We start from the raw sequence: 21212 nt of genomic DNA, 5'->3' as shown, positions 1-21212 counted from the left end.
CTGTATTTAGTGATTGTTTTAATTAACAGGCAGTGAACTCCGCCTGCCGTTACTGTGTATTCTAGATCTGCCCTGATTAAGTATAGTTTGCCATCTGTATTTAATAAAACAATGTTCATTGCCCAGCATAGTATGGTCTAGTTTATTTTTCTTCTGGTATTCTGCCTGGATGATCGCACCCCAATCAGAGAGAACTAGTGCCCCGCCCGGGTGCTACAATAAAATGGTAAAGGGAAGCAACAATTTACAGTGGCAATTAGCATTAAAGCAGATACAAAAATAACTGAAATACTAAAGAAAATACATTGATGGGTACCAATGCTGTGAACACTTGAATAGACAAGGTTGATATAGTATTCAGAGCAGTTGGCTCATTCTTTGCACTTGATGTGCCTCATAGAGAGCTGAAAGCTATAGCACTGACATACTGTCAACCAAACTCTTTGCTTTTATGGCTACTTTGTAAATAAGCAACCCTATGTAAATTCTATCGCTGTACGAACAACCAAAATAATATAATGAATCACCAGCCTGTTCTACAGAATGAGTCTCCAGCTGTCAGTGTGCTTAAATACAAAGTGCTTGGAAGTGAACACTGAAAAAATACTGGTTACAGTTGAGTGCTACTGCTTGGTTGAAAAGGCTACAGTAGACAAACAAATTATGGCTGTTTTATCTCACTGGTCAGATTTTCTGACTGGAAAAAAAACCCTATATTAGGGTCATGTCAGGATTTTTGTGATATTCTTGGCAGGATTTTGATGCTGGTGCAAGTGAGTATCATTCATTAAATGTAGATAAGCTTGATGAATGCCAAGAAGACAAATAGGAAAAATGATTTCGTAAGGCAGAGACTGCTCAACAAGTTCATAAATTATGTGACAGCTTTGGAGCCATGGTGTATCAGGAAGGTTCAGTTCAGCTCAGTAACCAAGTATAAATGATCAGTGATGCGATTAGTTGCACCCAATGTGACGGAACAGATGAACTATACTGATACAATTGTACAACAAAAAACATGATTCTCTACAGTCAGTACTCACTTATCCAACCCTTCGCGTCACAGCTTCCATTGACATATTATTATTGCAACAGTTACTTAAATTGCATATGAGGGGCAGAGATAGTAAAGCGTTCTTATTTTATGTTACTCTAGTTGTTTCCTATTACATATCTTTTTAGATTTTCTTGTTATGGGGACTGTTCTTTCAGTATCAAGGAAGTGATAATTAGCATTGTTATGGTTTGGAACCATTCAGATGTATTACAATTTTAAAATAGAGAAACTGCTATAATAATAATTAAGGGAGGAGTTCAATGTACCATCATTCTGTCTCGAATGGTTCTACACGCTGAATAAATGCAGTAACTTTATTTTTTAATGAGGATTTGGGTGCAGATTTGTGTTTTTGTTTAATTTTCAGTATTTAATTACTGTTAGATCCTAAAATGTATTTGCGAATTAATTTTTTTTTTTAAATTTTAATAATTAAAAAAAAAAATCAAGTAGTCTAATGCTGATCCTGCTGTTTGTTCAGTAACATGTTCACAGTGTGTTCATTAAGTTTATTCAAAGCCTCATTCTTAGCTTTGTTAGAGCCCAAGAGAGCACTGTCGTTTGTTGTTACTGTGATATGCTGAAATAATGTTGCTGAAAGCCAATCAGACTGCATACAGTTGTTAGGTTTTTTCAAATTGTCGTTCAAATTGGAGACTAGTCGTTATTGTGGTTACTGTATTGTGACAAACAACAAACACTACCCTTGATGTGCCCCTTCTGTGTATGCTTGCATCTTAGATTGAAATATGGCAAACTTTGAGATATGTTGACCTGATATGAAAAATGCATTGGGGGACATTCAGTATTGTCACTGATTGACAACTATTCCAATCGATATAAGGATATATATATATATATATATATATATATATATATATATATATATATATATATATATATATATATATATATATATATATATATATATATACTATATAATTTACTACAGCAAATGACCTTCTTAAATGTTTTCAGTCATGTGGCACTTGTAATCTGTAAAGGTTTTTACAAGGGCTTGACTGACCTTGAACAGCAATGGAAAGCAATATTTCTTATGGCAGCAGTACACATTTTGAGTAGAACTGTAATGGTTTTGCTTGTCCTTTGGGTAAGAGCTACAAATCGCCATGGGAAAAGAATTGGTGGCCAGACAGCAAAAAGAAGGGAGGTCATGATTGTTGGGGACTCCATATTGAGAAACACAGCAAGTTCAGTTCACAGTTTGGACCCCCTTACTACAACAGTGTGCTGCCTTCCAGGAGCCTTTGTCACGCACATCACTGACAAAGTGGACAGGCTCCAAGAACGAACAGGAGAAGACCCGGTAGTAGTCGTCCACATCAGTACAAACAACATTGGAAGAGACAGACCAAAATCCCTGCAGAACAAATTCAGAGAGCTAGGAAGGAAATTAAAAGACAAGACCAAAACTGTGGTATTTTCTGGGATAGTGCCGGCACCTTGCAAAGGACCATATGGACAGCTGGAAATAATTAATCGAAACGCATGGCTGAAGACGTGGTGCACACGGGAATGCTTCACTTATCTTGATCACTGGACCACATTCTACAAAAAGGACTATCTGTATAGACAGGGTGGACTGCACTTAAATAAAAAGGGAACCAATCTACTTGGAGAAAAGATCATCGAGCAGGTTCAGAAGCATTTAAACTAGAAAGGAAGGGGGGAGAAATCACAAAAAAACAGAAGGGAGACCGCATCAAAACAAGGACAACAACTCAGGTAAGACAGCCATTAAATGTATTTATCTAAATGCTAGAAGTAACAGAAACAACATTTTAGAACTTGAAGCTACTGCACTAACAAGTAACTATGTTGTGATAGGTGTTACAGAAACTTGGTTGTCTGAGAGAGATGGGGACAGATATAATATTTGTGGGTATACACTGTATAGGAAAGACAGGCAGGACAGGAGAAGTGGAGGGGTAGTGCTACACATAAGAAACAGTCTTGAAGCCCAGGTGTTAAACCTGGACAAAGAAAATAAAGCCGAATGAATATGGGTCAGAATAATGGACAAAAATTCAAAGGGCATAATAATAGGAGCATGCTATAGATCGCCAGATTCAGACGGCGAGCAAAATAATATGTTATACAGTGACATTAGAAATGCGTGTAGCAAAGGAGAAGCCATACTAATGATTTCAACTTCCCCCATATAAAATGGGAAAACCTGGTGGGGAGCACGATGGATGAAATTGAAATGGTGGAAATGACAAATGACTACTTCCATACGCAATTTGTCAAGGCACCCACTAGAGGGGAGGCATGCCTTGATTTAGTCTTTTCAAATAACGAAGACAGAATAACTAACACAGATGTCAGAGAACTATTGGCAAACTCAGACCATAACATGGTCTCATTTGAAGTGCTTTTTAAAACCCCCAAAGTAATGACTAAAGCTAAGGATTACAATTTTAGAAAAGCAAACTATGAAGGTATGAAACAGAGACTAACAGAAGCAGATTGGAGTAAAATAGAGAAAACAGCCACAGAAAAGGGATGGCTGTTCTTCAAAAATTTAGTATTAAAGGCGCAAAACAATTACATCCCTAAAGTAGACAAATCTAAATGTACAACTAAATTGCCAAAATGGTTTAATAGATCAATTAAAAAAAAAATATTCAGCGAAAAAAGACACTGTACAAAGCATTTAAAAGGGACCAAAAACAAAGTACACAGAAAGAGTACACGGAACTGCAAATGCAAGTCAAAAAGGAAGTTAGAAAGGCAAAGAGAGAAATAGAAATGAACATTGCTAAGGGTGCTAAAACCAATTCCAAAATGTTTTTCCAATATTACAACAGCAAGAGAATATTCAGAGGAGGTTAAATGTCTAAGAGATACAAATGGCAAAATCATAGACGAAGAAAAAAAAAAGCAAATATATTAAATGATTACTTTTCAGAAGTTTTTACAAAGGAGGATATGGACAACATGCCCCACATGTCAACCTGTTCCTATCCAGTTTTAAATAACTTTAGCATAACTGAGGCAGAAGTGTTAAAGAGACTAGGAGCTCTTAAAATAAACAAATCCCCTGGGCCAGATGAGATCCTCCCAGTAGTACTCAAAGAAATGAAAGAAGTTATTTACAAACCGCTAACCAAGATCATGCAACAGTCTCTTGACATAGGGGTTGTACCGACAGACTGGAAAATTGCAAACGTAATACTGATACACAAAAAGGGAAACAAAACTGAACCAGGTAACTACAGACCAATAAGCTTGACTTTTATTATGTGCAAACTTATGGAAACTATAATAAGATCCAAACTGGAAAATTACCTATATGGTAACAGTATCCTGGGAGACAGTCAGCATGGTTTTAGGAAAGGGAGATCGTGTCTAACTAACCTGGTCGATTTTTTTGAGGATGCAACATCGATAAATGATAATAGCAAAGCATATGACATGGTTTATTTGGATTTTGACAGAGTCCCGCATAAAAGATTAATTCTCAAACTGAACGCAGTTGGGATTCAAGGAATCACATGTACATGGATTAGTGAATGGTTAACATGTAGAAAACAGAAAGCACTGATTAGAGGAGAAACCTCAGAATGGAGGGAGGTAACCAGTGGAGAACCACAGGGATTAATATTAGCTTCTCTGCTATTCCTAATCTTCATTAATGACTTAGGTTCTGGTATAGTAAGAAAACTTATTAAATTTGCAGAGGACACAAAAAGGAGTGGCAAACACGGTTGCAGCATCAAAGGTCATTCAAAATGATCTAGACACGATTCATAACTGGGCAGACACATAGCAAATGACATTTAATAGAGAAAAGTGTAAGGTACTGCACGCAGGAAATAAAAATGTGCATTATAAATATCATATGGGAGATACTGAAATTGAAGAAGGAATCTATGAAAAAGACCTAGGAGTTTTTGTTGATTCAGAAATGTCTTCATTTAGACAATGTGGGGAAGCTATATAAAAGGCCAACAAGATGGTCAGATATATTGTGAAAAGTGTTGAATTTAAATCAAGGGAAGTAATGTTAAAACTGTACAATGCACTAGTAAGACCTCATCTTGAATATTGTGTTCAGTTCTGGTCACCTCGCTATAAAAAAGATATTGCTGCTCTAGAAAGAGTGCAAAAAAGAGCGACCAGAATTATTCCGGGTTTAAAAGGCATGTCATATGCAGACAGGCTAAAATAATTGAATCTATTCAGTCTTGAACAAAGAAGACTACGTGGCGACCTAGTTCAAGCATTCAAATTTCTAAAAGGTATTGACAGTGTCGACCCAAGGGACTTTTTCGACCTGAAAAAAGAAACAAGGACCAGGGGTCACAGATGGAGCTTAGACAACGGGGCATTCAGAACAGAAAATAGGAGGCACTTTTTTACACAGAGAATTGTGAGGGTCTGGAATCAACTCCCCAGTAATGTTGTTGAAGCTGACACCCTGGGATCCTTCAAGAAGCTGCTTGATGAAATTCTGGGATCAATAAGCTACTAACAACCAAACGAGCAAGATGGGCCTAATGGCCTCCTCTTGTTTTGTAAACTTTCTTGAGTTCTTATGTTCTTATTTACGCCAAATACATGTAGGATAAGATGACCAATGAGTGAATAGGGAGTTTGGAGGTGGCAGCCAATGAGTCATCACAAAATCCTAATCTATTAAAGAAACACCTCCCTTGACAACCCTGCAACAATAAAGCGTGGGACTTGAATCTCTCAACAGCATTAAGGAAAAAATAAATCTTTGGTCCTGTTTTAGATGTTTTATGAATAGCTTAGCCAAAGAAAGAAAGTTTAATCCTGCTATTGAAAACACTGTTGGGAATAAAGCTGCTTGTGACTTACACCTCCCAAATCAAAGTCTCTGATCTGTTACAAACACTATTATGTAGAAAGCTTACTTCCAATTGCTGCTGTTGCCTCAAAGCACTAGACAGACAACTATGTATTTTTAATTCCAGTTCATACAAGCAGTACTAATGCAGAACATTGCTTACAGGTCTCAAGTAGAATAGGCTAGAACACAATCAACACTATACAACCTAAGGGTTGGATGTATGATTACTACTTTTAATTTAGTACATTTTAATGAGTTAACTCTCTCTCCCTCTCTGTCTGATCTACTGCTGCTTAAAGGTACAGGGACTAAAAAGCGTCTTCCATCTGTATGGGATTATACTGCTGTCTACTTGCCAGTAAGAGCTGTGAACCATGATCAGTAAGTCTTTTCAGATTTTTTTTTATTTTTTATCTTCCTTATCAGCATGTCTAATTTTTGTTATTTACTTTTTTCATCTGAACAAATTTAGTTTGGGAAGGTATTATGCCTGTCCTGCACCCATTTGTTTTTTAGATTCATGCTTTGCTAAACCCCTCCATAGTTTCTTGGAACTTCTCTTGTAATTATCTGGTGGGATCAATTAAGGGTTAGATAAATGCTATAATAACTGTAGTCAGTTCAGAGCAAACTTAACAAGAGCCTGAGCAGCACAAATGGAATCCCTTCCCTTTACTTTGAACAGGACACATATGAATTGCTAATGATCTTTGAGCTCCCTTTTAGCCTTCAACAGTTTTGATTTAGATTTCCTTTTAAGTTGATTTAGTCTTCCTTCTATACAGACATGATGTATTTCATTCTAAATATGATTTTAAAAAAAAATTAAACCATTTATACTGTTATACCAGTTATAAAAGGTTTTACTGAACCACGTTAGTATATTTTATCTGAAGTAGAAGAAAGGAGCAGCAACTGGCTGTGGTTGAGAAGGAAAGATTCTGTCTTGAGTGGGGGACGGAGGGGGGTGATGTTGCGACTCCAGAATCACTGTCGAGCCCTCTTGAGGTGTTCTGGGCTAGTCAACGAAAAACACAGGATGGAAGGTGCCCACTTGAAGACCCCAGAGAGGTACCTTACTTAGCTCAATCCAGACGGTTGTCGTGCTGATGCGCTGAAAGGCTATGTCTTAGTTGGTGCTTATCTTGGCGAGAGCTGAGTTCAAATCAGCATGAAGTTTTAACATCTACTCTAATGTAATGGAAATAATCTTATTGTAGGCCACTGAGACAGCCAGTGTCATTAAGCACAAACAAACCCATGATGTTGGACCAACACATTTCTAACAATTTCAAGCAGAGAGCAGGTGTCTGGCCTTAACACAAACATGCTAGCTTGGGGGTGTTCCAGCAGGTGTTGGCTTGTTGGACCAAATTAACACATTGCTAGCGTATTGTCAAGGGGCAAGCAGGTTTCTGGACTAAACACAAAACCACTAGAATAGGAACAGACAGTCTTTTCAAGCAATGTACAGGCACCTGGACAATACACTACATCTTTCTGGCTCAGGTACATCATTTCTCATAAAGAGGTGAGCAGGATCTCCAGTTGAACACTATACTGACACACTGACAGTCTGTTTCATCCAGTATGGTAGTGGACACCTGGGTAATTTCTTACTTGAAATCTGGACCATACCACTTTGTTTATCTCATCCAAAATGGTAAGTGAAGAGTGAACACGTGGCTGGACTGTCAACACAAAACACTTTCTACAAGCTGAGCAATGCTTAGTGTTTTGCAGCAAAACTCCCTTGTGACCAGATGCCAGTCAAACCACTCTACCTGACTAGAAAGACATTTGTTTTCTGTATGTTCTGTAAAGTCCTGGCCTTTTCAGTCATTTAGTTTTGTTTCTTTCAAGCACAATTTCAGGGTTGTACTGCAGATTATTAAAATGGAAACTGGTAGGCAATTTACCAAGTGCAACACAATTTAAAATCACCTTTGTTTTATGCCCAAATAAAGTCATATTTCTATGCTGTGCATTCTATTTATATACCTTATATTAACACACAGCAAATACGCACTAAGTAGACTGTATTGACAGCTACATGTACATTATACTAAAAATACAGTGTACACAGCGTGAAGCCATTTTAATGTTTTTTTTTTTTTTTAACATTACTGTATATAATATGTAATAGTGAAGAATTATGTTACAGAGATTATTATTGTTTTTCTTTTCTTTTTTTTACATCTACCTCAAACAAATTCTCCTGCTGGCTTCTTCACTCAAAAATATTATTATTATTGCATCAGCAAAATTAATAATGATTGCCAATAATGTATAATACGAAATAATAGAAATACTATATAACACAAACAGCAAAATTACATTGACGTGACATGGTGAAACGCCGGTTCCAGTGACCATGAGAGCCATACCCAGTACAGTATCCCGTCAATATGTCACGCACTTTTCATGACCAACAATTCATCACCAACAACAATTCATCACAAACTTCTCATCACAAACTTTTCATCACCAACAATTCATCACCAGCGACAATTCATCACAGACAATAAATAACTCACCGATTAAGGCCACAATATATCATAAAAGCTGTTCTAAAAACAATAGAGCTATAATAAGTCATAAATAACAGATACAATACTTATTCACTTACAAATTACATAAATAAAACCCATAACGTACTAACTGTTACTAGTTCGTGACCACCCAACTAACAAACAAACAAGCAAAAAAAACAAAAACAACAAGTTTGCTTTTTAAACCTTTATTTTACACTAGAAGTGACGAAATTTCGAACTACCTACAGGCACCACACCGGCCCTTTTCACCTGTAATGTTTTTAACAGCTGTGATATGATAATGTACCCTCCGTGATGAATTGTCGCTGGTGATGAATTGTACCTGGTGATGAACTGCTGGTGATGAATTGTTGGTGATAAATTGTTTGTGATGAACTGTTGGTGATAAATTGTCATAGACCCATACAGTACACATTTCTCAAAGCAATGTTTAATTAAAATTCCTGCACAAGGAAATATCCAATTAAGAAATGTTTTTTTGAAAAAACATTATGTTGAAAAACATGAAAATATGGTTACGAAAAATAAAAGAATACATTTGGTCAATAAACAAGATTTTGCATATTACTGTATTAACTTTACTATTTGGCCTATACTCTGGCTGGATTTTAATCTGTCTGAGACTTGCACAGATAAATAGAAACTTTTTGAAAGGTACAAAGCTGTAATCTATAAGCATAAAAAACAATGTTTTTTCTGCTGCTTGTTGGAACTGGAACTCAGCAACATTTCCAGCCTTGGGCTAAATGTTCGGCTGAGCATCCCTAGACTTTTTTTCTCGTGTTGAATATTTTAGTAGTAGGAATCGCCATTCATTCCTTTCAAAAGAACTGAAGTGTGGAATATTTTTAGCAGTAGAAATTCTAAAACAAATAAAAACTTTTAGGGGGTCCAGGATAGGTTTCCTCTAAAGTGAAAGTATTGGGTTTGTAGACAGTGGTTGTCAACATTCACACACAGCGTGCCACTGCAGCTACTTGCAAATTATGACCACAGAAAAGGAGTTCACCAATAGAGACATCAGATCATGTCAGATTTTGCTTGCAATTGTCTGTAGTAAAAATGATGTATCTGGTGATATAGTATTATGTGTGGTATTTAGTGGTATGAAAGGCCATAGTTAAGGACTATCCCCATTGACCTGTGGCTTTCTATAGCGCCAAGGCAGAAATAGCTGGGCACTGATATCTCAATGTCTAAATACTTTAACAGCAGCCAACAACTCCAATCTCAAGAACAATGCACAGGAAATAAAACATTACAAATATTCAATGTCATCTTTTTCATCCCCTGAATCCCAAGCCTAGTCTGCAGAACCCATAACATGGTGTTCATGTTCAACAGGAAAGTGCAGGGAGATGTGTTATGTTATGTGATTCTACCTTGATCCCAGCTACAAGGAAATCATGCATGCAATGAAAAGGGCTCTGGGAGAATCAACTGTGACAAAGCATGTTCTCTCTTTGTGACTTTATCACTCTTGCCAGAATCTTTGACACTGTCTTTCATGTTAACAGTACACTGGACAACAGCAAGAAGGTTTAAACATGACGGTACTTGTATGTTTATTTATGTTAGCTGTATAAAAAATAAAACAAAACAAAGCAAAACAGAAACCTAACTCCACATAGCACTTACTAAACTTTAAACAGTCCTTAGTTAGTAATGAGACAGCTAAGCCATTTACTGATTCAACAAAATACAAAGAACAGAGAAGAAATACATTCAATATATATATTTCCAAGTTTCACCGTCACACAGCCAACCTATGAATTGTAATACTTGCCTTTACATACTTGGTAATACCTGTCTTTTCTCTGATCACAGAGGCATTCTGGAAAATGTAATCTTGTTCTCCTAATTTAAATGATCAGGACTACATATTCCTTTTTCTCCAGTTATCTCCATACTCACTTCACTTTAAAAGGTATAGACTATGTATTTTTTTCTGGGTCTACATACCTTGCATCTATAACTTTTTCCTATACTTAATCACACAACATAAACTTCGATTTAATACCTTGTAACAACTTTAATAAAAATACTAATCTAGTTACCTTATGAAATCAACAAAAATATGCTGTTGACCCTTTATAAACATCTAGATTACATCTGTTTAAGTTTAAAAAGCAATATATGATCAATTGCATGTGACAAAATACTTGAAAAAGAAGTTGAATGACAGCAGAATGCTTAAATAAAGAAATACAACATTTTTTAAATGCAAGTGACCTGAGATACATTTTTGCATCCCTACCTGGTGAAGTTGGCATGGATTTACAGCCAGCAGCTTTTATTAACGCAGCAACATCGGCAGTATGAAATATGCATTACAGCATTTTATATAGTATTTTTTTTTTTAACTATGCAATGAAAAGTTAAAATGGCATATTATTAACCTGCTGCAATCTTTTTAAATGTAATGAGTCCACAGAAGGAACACGTTATCGCTGCCATGCATATCTATTTTTTGAGATCTGAAGCTCGGGAATTGAACAAAGACTATCTCTTTCCAATCCCTTTGCTAGAACGTTGAACATTGCAATCCTTCTATCTTTTTACAAGTTAGACTGTCAGATTAAGGCTTTACATCATTTTTTACATTCGTTATTCACATCATCACTTTTAAATTTAACCTCCACAGTGTTGATGACTGCTTACAGAGGTGGTACTTTCCCATAATGAAGGTCTTTTTGTACAAAACTTCTCCAGTGTATAGTGCGATTTGTTTTAAATATCTCTTGATGCTTTTCATCTCGTTTACCCCGTTTACAATTTCACTATACTGTACCGTCCTTGAAGTTACACATTCATTGGTCGAGACATTCCTGAAGTTTGTGATGTGCTAATTGCTACACTCAACCTTAAGATTTGATAAATTCCTTGATTAGCTTTTAATTATTAAACTGAAGATAAGCTGCAAGACTGCATTAATTAAGCAGTTCATTTTAGAGAAGCTGCTATACTGCTTTAAGGTGGTAATGTTTTCAGCTGTATATTACACTGAATCTATGCAACTGTACTGACACTATTTGAGGTACTGTAAGGTAAGGTTACACTTTTTTTGGCATGTCTGTATTAAAGAAAGTAATCCTGGATTTGTATTTTGAGCTTATTTACCGTATAGATTGACAACTATGCCGTGTTTGTCTCACATATGACATGTTTATATTCAAGAATGCCCTGGTTATTGCTTTCTATCAGCTATTTAACAAGATACAACAACTATTATCCATCCTGATATAAAAAAACAAACAAAATCTGCCAATTTGTATTTCGTTGCCATGGCGTCTCTGCCAGTTTTGTAAGTGATATTGACATCAATATTACAATGACATGTCTTATTTCTCAAGAGGTGCATTTTCTTTTGTCAGTATAAATTAATGTCAGCAGGTTGATGGACAGAGAGAAAACAATTACCACTGAATCATGGAGGAAACAAAACATGTATATACACTATAGTAAATTAGTTTGATTGTTCTGTTATATTACAGTATTTGAAGGATGGATTCACCTTTCCAATGAAATTAGACTGTATATATACATACATGTGGCAACTAGGTCTGGAGTTTAGTCTTTTACTTAATCAGTGGGACTGAAAGAAGAGGCCTGTCTCGTGCAGTCAAATTTTTTAATGTTGAATTTATTTTGGGTTTTGACTGCGGTTAAAATTAAAGTTTGCAAATTAAAACTAGCTTGTAGTACAATTTTGTTAATAATGATCTTGTGTTTGCTGATGTCATGATGTGCTGTAATAAAGTTGTTTAACATCGTCTGCATCCAGCTGTTTAAAAAAGTAAAGTAAAAAAATAAGTAAAACTTGAGACTATGGCTACACTGACAATGACTTTTGGCACCCAGAATGGAACGCTTTTTTTTCTTTTTTAATGTATTTATGATTTCATCATAACTTCGTCAGATTATACTTTTCTAGTTTATGAAAATGTACGTTCCAAGCATGGAAAGCCTGTAAGGGGTAAGCTAGTGTCAGTTTGGTACGATTAACATCATCCTCTGGGTCAAAATATATCAAATTCAAAGGACAAATTGAAGAATTGTCATCTTGCTGAGACAGTAATACACTTTCGTATCGCCTGTAATCCCATTGCAAGTTTTAAGAAATGCTTACTGGCCAATGAAAAAAAAATCTGAATAATCTCAAGAAAAGTTGATACAGTAAAGATTTTATACAGATACCTTACAAATGCAATTTACTGTGTTAGACATACCTTCAGATTCTAATAAATCACTGAAGTACCAGCATCAGACTGAGCTCTCCATTTAGTTCAATCAATAAACCCATAGCTTGTGGTCCCTAATATCATAGCATCCAATCCTATTGACAAATGTTACAATACAAAATATTTCTCTTATAATAATTAAGGTAATATAGTAAGAAATATAGTGTGACAATCATAGTGTGCTACCTCTATTTTCATTGTAAATGTAGCCTTTATTTGTTATTGCTCTTAATTACTGGGCATTTGTTTGGATCATAAATTAAACATAGTTTAGCCATTAGAGACCTGCTATTAACCAATAAGGTTATAGCATGTCTTTGTTCCATTTATTATAAAGCATTTCAAACACAGTAAAATGTTGTAGATAGCTGCTCTGTCTTGTATGATTTCATAGTACAGTGCACTAGAGTTGGTCTTTTCTTGAGACTTAGGCATTATATACATTAAAAAGAACAAAGAGTTCAAACCAAGATTTTAAGGAGTAAAACAGAATTGTTCATTCTGCATAGAGTACCTTGCTGGAAAAAATAATAAAGATATGTGTACAATGCTGTAATTAATTTATTTAAGAGTTGTAAAAAATACAGTTCAATTAAGACATTCAAGAAAAGTTTCTTAATACTTAACAGGAATATATTCATAAAATATATGTGGTTTGTGAGTAAATTTATCTTATAGCTTATTTTAACTCTGTTGTTTCTGACATAATTATACACCTTCAAGAGCAGCAACACATTCCTTCCAAATACATGAAGAAGTGTTCATTAACGCAGTAATTCAAAATTAATTATATACAGTGTAAAACTATTTAGCATTTGCTAACTTCAGCAAATTAGTGTTACGTGCATCTAAAATATATGTGCTAACAAGACACAGTGCTACCTCAACAGTGCAGTTAAACATCAATCACAAAGTTCAGTTTGCATAACACTAGCTCATCCAGCTTAGCTATTTTTTGCCATGATTTCACTGGTGTTTTGGTTAAATATGTCATAGGGGCATATTTAATCTATAATTTAATTGCAAGTCTGATACATCACTAGAACAATAGTTAGATGTTTGTAGATTTGCAATTTGCACAACCAAATCTAAAAGCCAAATATCTGATAAAGAATGTAACCATCTGGAAATATCATCTATCAAATGAGAAATGCACACATTCTCCATTCATACCACAAAGTAATTTGCATGAATTGTAAAAACAAACAAACAAACAAACAAAAAAACCTTGAATACGTGTTGAAAGCAAGATATTAAAATCTCCTATCTAGTGCAGCAAGTTTCCTATATTTATCTTTGTGTATAGTGTTTTAATTCAATATGTACATTTCAAGAATGGTTCAGAAAATATTTTATATTATCAAAACAGACTTATATAACATCAATGTTGTATTTGTAATTTTCCATTAAAAACTATACAAGCAATATAAAACACTAGACATAGAAATATAATGCAAATGCTTACAATATTATTTTACTTTTGTAATTCAAAAAGAATAAAAAATACATTTACAGATAATCCTCCTAAGACACCCTTATAGTTATTTTTAAAATGCTGTTTTATACGATTATAAAAGCAGCTTATTCTAGATCTGATAATGCTACATAGAGTTCAAAATTCATGCTATTGGAAATATGCATTGTGCCCAGTGCAAAAAAAAAATCTGTGTAAATACAGACACTAGAAATGAAACAGGCACAACTGAGATATGATACACAGTCTATAAAAGAAATCATGGAAACACAGTCCAAAGACACAATATATGATGGTTGCTGAGATAATGACAAAAGGCCAAGTGTCATTCACATAAATACATCTGCAAATCAATATAATTGTGCTGATTGTAGTGTTTTAGCTTTATAAAACACTTTCGGGCAGAATACTGGTGGAAGGTTGATATTATCCCCTTATCACCAAACTGGGTTGGTCCACTAACAGTAAGCTTTGAGATGCAAGACATCATTCATATTCAATTTAATTGAATAACTGATAAAATGAGGCAGCTCCTTCAGAAACCACCCTTACCACTATTCAAATGAGCTCATCTCAAATGGGTTTAATGAACAAACTGTGAATAAGATTAACCCTTGACAATATTTTAAAATATCTTTTTTCTCTCACTAGCTCTATTTTATTAATCTAATAGATGGCAAATTAAAATAACACAATTATAATAAATAAAATTATATACATAGCAAAAAATATATATAACACCACAATTACAATTTGGATTAATAAAACTGGTCACTGTGGGCTGTAACCATGGCAAAACAAATAGTCAGTTCCCTTTCAATTCGAAGACGACCAACAACATTACAGCTCAGGTAGTCACTGAGCATTTTATGTCAGATCTGCCAATAGGCCCCTCCGAGGGATTAAACATTCAACCCGCAGAGACCATTTTCTCTTTTGCATCTCGCCTACAGTAAGGTAAACCTCTGTATCCCTCCTGTTGAGTGCGCTGGCTGCCGTTTGCGCAGCTTGGGCCAAATAAAAATAAATATTATTGTTGTTATGTGTCTACCTGTGTGTTGACCCTGTTGCACAACCCCGCTTTGCCTTTCCCCCACCTGGGCGGGTAGCTGCGCACTCTACTAGAGGGTTAGTTACATCTTGGGCCTTCTTCAGAGGGGCATCGCTGTCTGATATTTGTTGCTAGACCAAGTCTGTTTGAAACAAACCCAGTGTAAATGCAGCAAATTCAGTGTTGTTGTAACTGTTAGTATTAATCTGTATATTTAAGGTTAAACATTAATAATTCAAAATTAAACATAACTTAATTTAGATTTATTTCTTTATTTTGAAACCATTATTTAAAATAAAATGCCCTTCCCTGTCCATTTAGCTTTGGTCCCCATAAATTAGCAGTGCCTTACAAACACGTCTACCATGAGGGGGGCGACTGAACAATAATACAGTACTGGTAATAAATTACATTTATTTTCAGCTCTGATTATGCTTGCCTTTTGTTCAGAAAAGAAGGAAACCTGGATACTTATTACTGTAAGGAAATTACTGGTTTCTAAATCAATTTAACAACATAGCCTTATTAAACCCAAAACATTTTTAATGTTACATCTAGGAGACATACAAGAACGAACATTGTGTAGCAGGAAATTACAAAACCAATTTGAAGAATTATTTAAGTTGAAAGGACAGTTGTAGTCGAGTAAGTTGTATTTAATTCCATAATATGAAAAGGCTTGTGTTCATTCAATCAAATGTCATGATCCATAGTCATGGAAGAACTAGAAATATACTAAAGATATTAGTTAGTAATCTTTATGCAAGGTATTCATCACATCACCAGAAGGGGAGAGAATTAAAAACAGGCTTACATTAGAAATTATGTGTAACATTACAAACAAAATCTTAGAAATACAAGCATACATGTGAGTTGAAAAATAGGTATTCACTAAATTAGGCTTCCCTGGTTTATTGGGTGTGAAAAATGGAATTGAAACAGAGTGGGAATATTTTGAGAAGTACCTTGGAGTTGTAATGGATTTCTTTGTAACATAATATATACAGTAAGGGACAACGGCTTTCATTTCATTATAACCACTGGTACATGCCTAATTACTGCACAAAAAAAAAAAAAAGCTTGACATGTATATCCTTTCATTTTGTAATTACACATGAACTAGTCAACTAAACATGTCAGTAATGTTAAACATAACCACACAAAGTAACGTGTACATGTAAACATGCAAGTCTAGATCCATGGTGCAGCATCTACTGCGGTGGAACAGTTTTAACAGCACACAGTTGAAGAGTCCTGACATTATATGCTAATGACCTGGTCAAGCTTATATTTCCCATGTTATTTATTTTAAAGCATTACACAGCAGGTGTGCACTGCTGCTTTGAGTGTTGTGTGTTTACCTCTTTCTTGTTTCAGCATCACAACTGTGAGCCCATGCAGATAGCAGACATCTGTCTAGAAGAAATTTCAGAGTCTCATTTTGTATTATCATATTAGATATGGAACTGTGTGGTTTGTCTTCTTCAAATACAATGAGAGCAAAAAAGTATAGTCGATATGACATTTAATCCTACTGCCTTTGTGTCAAATAGCCGTAGATAAGATTTCTTACTTTGGGAAATCACCTAGTGTGTCAGTAACAGGAACATTCTATTTGTGTCCATATGAAAAACAGTAAATACTGAATGGAGAATGCAATGTAATTTAGATTTGGGCATACTGCTAGCATTTTAGTGAGGAAATGTAAAGTTTAATTACACAGAAAGTGTCTATTTTAATTGCTTCCAGGACCTGGCATTAGGCCATGCGAATCGAGCTGTGTTCCCCTTTGTCTCATCTTATCTATTAAATCCAAAAGACATGTTGCTTACGATTGCTATTTATATATTCTGAACACTAAATACATCAATCTTTACAGACTGGTTGAAGCATAAGGGCTCAGATCAATTAAAATGCACTGTAGTGTGGCTGTGTGCAGGAGTTAGTCTCTAAACTCCCTGAAAACAGACAGGCCATTACTTGCCCATTTATACTTGAGAACTTACTGTAGACTGTTTTGTTTGTTTGTTTTACATTTTACATTTTACATTTTAAATGTCTTGCATTTTGATTATCTCTACATGGGGCTTTGTTGACTTGTGGCATTTTGCTGGGTAGTCTTTGACTATTTTACATGTACAACAAATCACCTTGCCTTGAATACAACATACGCACATGATGTACCAGGTTCTCTACATCAGGGCTTCTCATCCTGGTTTTGGGGACCCCCTGTGGATGCTGGTTTTCATTCAAACTGAGCTCTCAATTACTTATCTAGACCCTAAATTGATCTAATAATTTGCTTAATTAATTAATTAGACCTTTTTACTTTTTTCAGCTCTAAACAGTTACAGATTTCAGGTTAGCTATAACATTTTATAAGTAACTTGAACTTTTCAGGAGCTGAGAACAATTAGAAAGGTCTAATTAAACACATTTTCTATTGAAATAAGTCTATATTCACTTTCAGTTCACCATAAGTATCCTCTAACTAACGTATGATAATGAATAATACAAAATAATTTACAAACTAGTTGTTTTCATATTTGTGAAATTCATGTTGTAAAAACCTTTTTAAAGTTTTAGATTTTTTTATTACTTTAAGTATACATTGTATTTTTTTCATTTGTTTTTTTAGTAATAATGAAATACAAACAGCTGCCCATTTAATGTATTATAAAAACATTATTTACATTGATAGTTCAGTATATCTTATCTTTCTGATAGGTTTCAGTTTGTCTCTATTGACAAGATAAAATTGGCATTATCGGAAGTTGTCTGTGGTGTTCCACAGGGCTCCATTCTAGGTCCCTTGCTGTTTTCTTTACATATGCTATCATTAGGTGACATTATCTGCAGAGACAGAGTGAACTTCCATTATTACACAGCTATATTTGTCCTAAAGCCAGGAATTCCAGAGTTACTGAACCTGTATCTTCCAAACCGCACTCTGAGATCACAGGATGCGGGGCTGCTGGTATTCCAAGGGTCAACAAAAGCAACACGGGAGGTAGGGCTTTTTCTTGTAGAGCTCTGCCTTTGTTTGTTAGGGAAGCTGGTACTGTTACAGTTTTCAAGTCAAGACTAAAAATGCACTTTTAAATGGCTTTCTTATCTAAGTGGGTTTTAATATAACTTTAAAATTGCTGCTTTTGTATTATGTGTATACTGTTATTTAAATGTTATTTAAATGGTCTGGCAGTTGTATGTGTGACATGCTATACAAATGTATTGTGGTTTGTTCTTTTTTTCTGCTGTTTACTACAGGGTGCTTTGTGATGCTTTTGTATAGACACTTTTCAGATATTCTTAATATGATCCTCAAATGATAACATAGGGTCAAATCTCACACCATGATTGGTAACCAATGAAGTGGGACTGATCTCATGTCCATCAATTTCAAGGTTAAAATCAGCTGCTGTTGAGATCTAATGCATTTTTACGGCACCTTTTATTTGATAGATTATTTTTATAAAGAGGCTGTTTGTTCACCTTGGGGCTGCGAGACCTCCATGTATTAGAGAGTAGCGCACACTGTTTTTATGGACCCTTTTATTTGATAGTTTATGTTTAATTTTGATTTCTTCGTACGCTGGCCGTATGTACTCAGTGAGCTACCATGGTTGGTAGTGTCACGTGAGCTGTTCTCACTGTATGTGTGTAAATAAATCCTGTGCTCCTGTGGGGCATGTCATCTTCAACCTCTGTCTTGATCTCCTACCTCTCTCTCAGCAGCATACAAATACATGCACCCATAAGCAAAATCCCTGTTACATACCATTATACACAGCTGTAAAAATGACTGTACTTTATTATTATTGTTTTAAAATGTAGTTTTTACTATGGAGCTCCCTAAATCCCTTGTTTAGAAAGATACAAGGTGTTAATGCTTATGACAGAGTAGCTGTCTGCTGCATGGATGCGTGAATTCGCTGCTGAGTGACATGCAGGATATCGAGATGGAGGCTGAAGTTGATATGCCCCTCAGGTGAACAGGATTTATTTTCATATTGTAGTGCTGAGCTGCTGGGTTTCCAGAATACAATAGACAGACAACAGTTGCAGTTCAAATCAGTAAGAAACCGCTGTATTTATTATTTTTTCAGCTTTTATGAACAATGGCTCTCATTCCTCTCCTCTTACTCACACACTCAACCTCTCTTAACTCTCAGTTCTCCCTCCACCAGATCCCACTTCTCTCTTTCAAAGTCTCATCTCCACACACACACACCCAAGTCCTTCCCCCTTCCTCACTCATTGGTCCAACACTTCCTATCTCTGACTGCTTGGTGTCAGACCTGCTCCCACCCCCCTCAGTGATGCACTCAAAACACACACAAAAGCAACAAAACACACAGAGAACACTAACAGATCTGAACAAGAATAACACAGTCTACAAACGCACGTTATTTAAATAGTACTCCCACCCCCTTCTCCAGTCCATAATCAGGTCCATTCCCAGGTTGTCCCTATCTTTTTTAAGCAATGTTGCATTGTTTGTTGACTGACAGAGTTCCAAGCATGCTTTAGCAAGCGCACAGCATCTAACAGACGTTTTATTTACACTAAATTTTCGTGCTGATGCTCATCATTTTTCTCTTTCCTGCCATGCTTGCTAGCTGTTGCAGTTAGTGCTGTTTTTTCAAACTGTAAATAAACCCAACACTGTGTACAGGGATTAAATAGCCATGGTACAGTACAGGGATAATCGCTCAGTAACAAGGTGCAAACAGCTAATCAGGCTAATCTGTCAAGCTTTTTTACTACAGTAAAGTGTTGTTTTTTTAAATTAAATCTATATAACAGCTGATTTGTGGATTAGTAAGAGCGATTACTACATTATAAGCAGTGCGTTTGTTATTTAAATCTATGTGAACGACACATAACGAAATCCAAACATCTGAGTTTGCCCAAAATATACGGCGTGCTTAACACAGCATAAACAATGCCTGTTATTGAAATCAATGGGAATGGCAAACAACAAACACTACTTGTCTGATATAAACGGTGGCCCGAAATAATCCTGTATGGTGTAAGAGGTGAAGACTCTATGTGAAGCACACATTCTGACAGGTATTCAGATTCTAGTCCATGAATTATCTTGAAGGCAAAAGTCCACATTTAATATTCAACCCACTGAGCACTATTTTATCTCATAAACAGAAAAAGAAGGAGGATTTAGCATTGAAATTGAAATTCCAAAAAGAACAATTACAAACACATTTGGCTAATGCTATTATGGTGCTGGATTGAGGTCTGGTCTCGTGTACAGAATCCAGTTTCCGAGATAATCAACTGCTGTAAGATTTCCAGGAAGAAGAAAAAGACTCCACACCTGAGAGACTGAAATGGTTGCGGAATGTGTTATAATTATACAAGAGGAATCTTAACATAACAGCATAACAGTGAAGTTATCTAGCTATAAACTAATCAAATGCTGGAATATTGGACTATATTGGTCAAATTATCCATGTGTCCTCTTTGAGAAGAAAACATCTTAAAGGACAACAGTCTAAGAATTCTCATGAAGAGGGTTGGACAGGCTAATCTTGACCTCAGGGCATCTGCCAACATTCTGCCTGAATTGTCTCGTTGTATATCTGTCTAGGTAAATGTGTTTAGACAAATCCATATCACCCTACCTTGTTGCCATGGCAGATAGCAGAGTTCACTATTCCAACCTGCCTTGATTTCTACTTAATCTGCCTGGCAAGAGTAAAGATAAGCCACAAGAAATACAATTATGCATATACAGCATCTTAGGTGCATACAAACATAACAGTATTAATGTTCTTGTTAATTATCATTAAAGTGTAATGTAGGCGCTAATTATATGAAGTGTAAATAAAGCTGCTATAGAGTTTTCTGGAATCTGAGACTCAAGTTTTTTAATTACTTAGACTGCAAAAAAAAAAAAAAAAAAAAAAAAAAAAAAAACATGCCAGGACCATGTACAACATAGCCAACATTAGTTTAGTTCTAACAGTTTTTATG

This window comes from Polyodon spathula, chromosome 8, assembly GCF_017654505.1.
Source record: "Polyodon spathula isolate WHYD16114869_AA chromosome 8, ASM1765450v1, whole genome shotgun sequence".
NCBI classification, from domain to species: Eukaryota; Metazoa; Chordata; class Actinopteri; order Acipenseriformes; family Polyodontidae; genus Polyodon; species Polyodon spathula.
Note: the sequence above shows the minus strand (reverse complement) of the source record.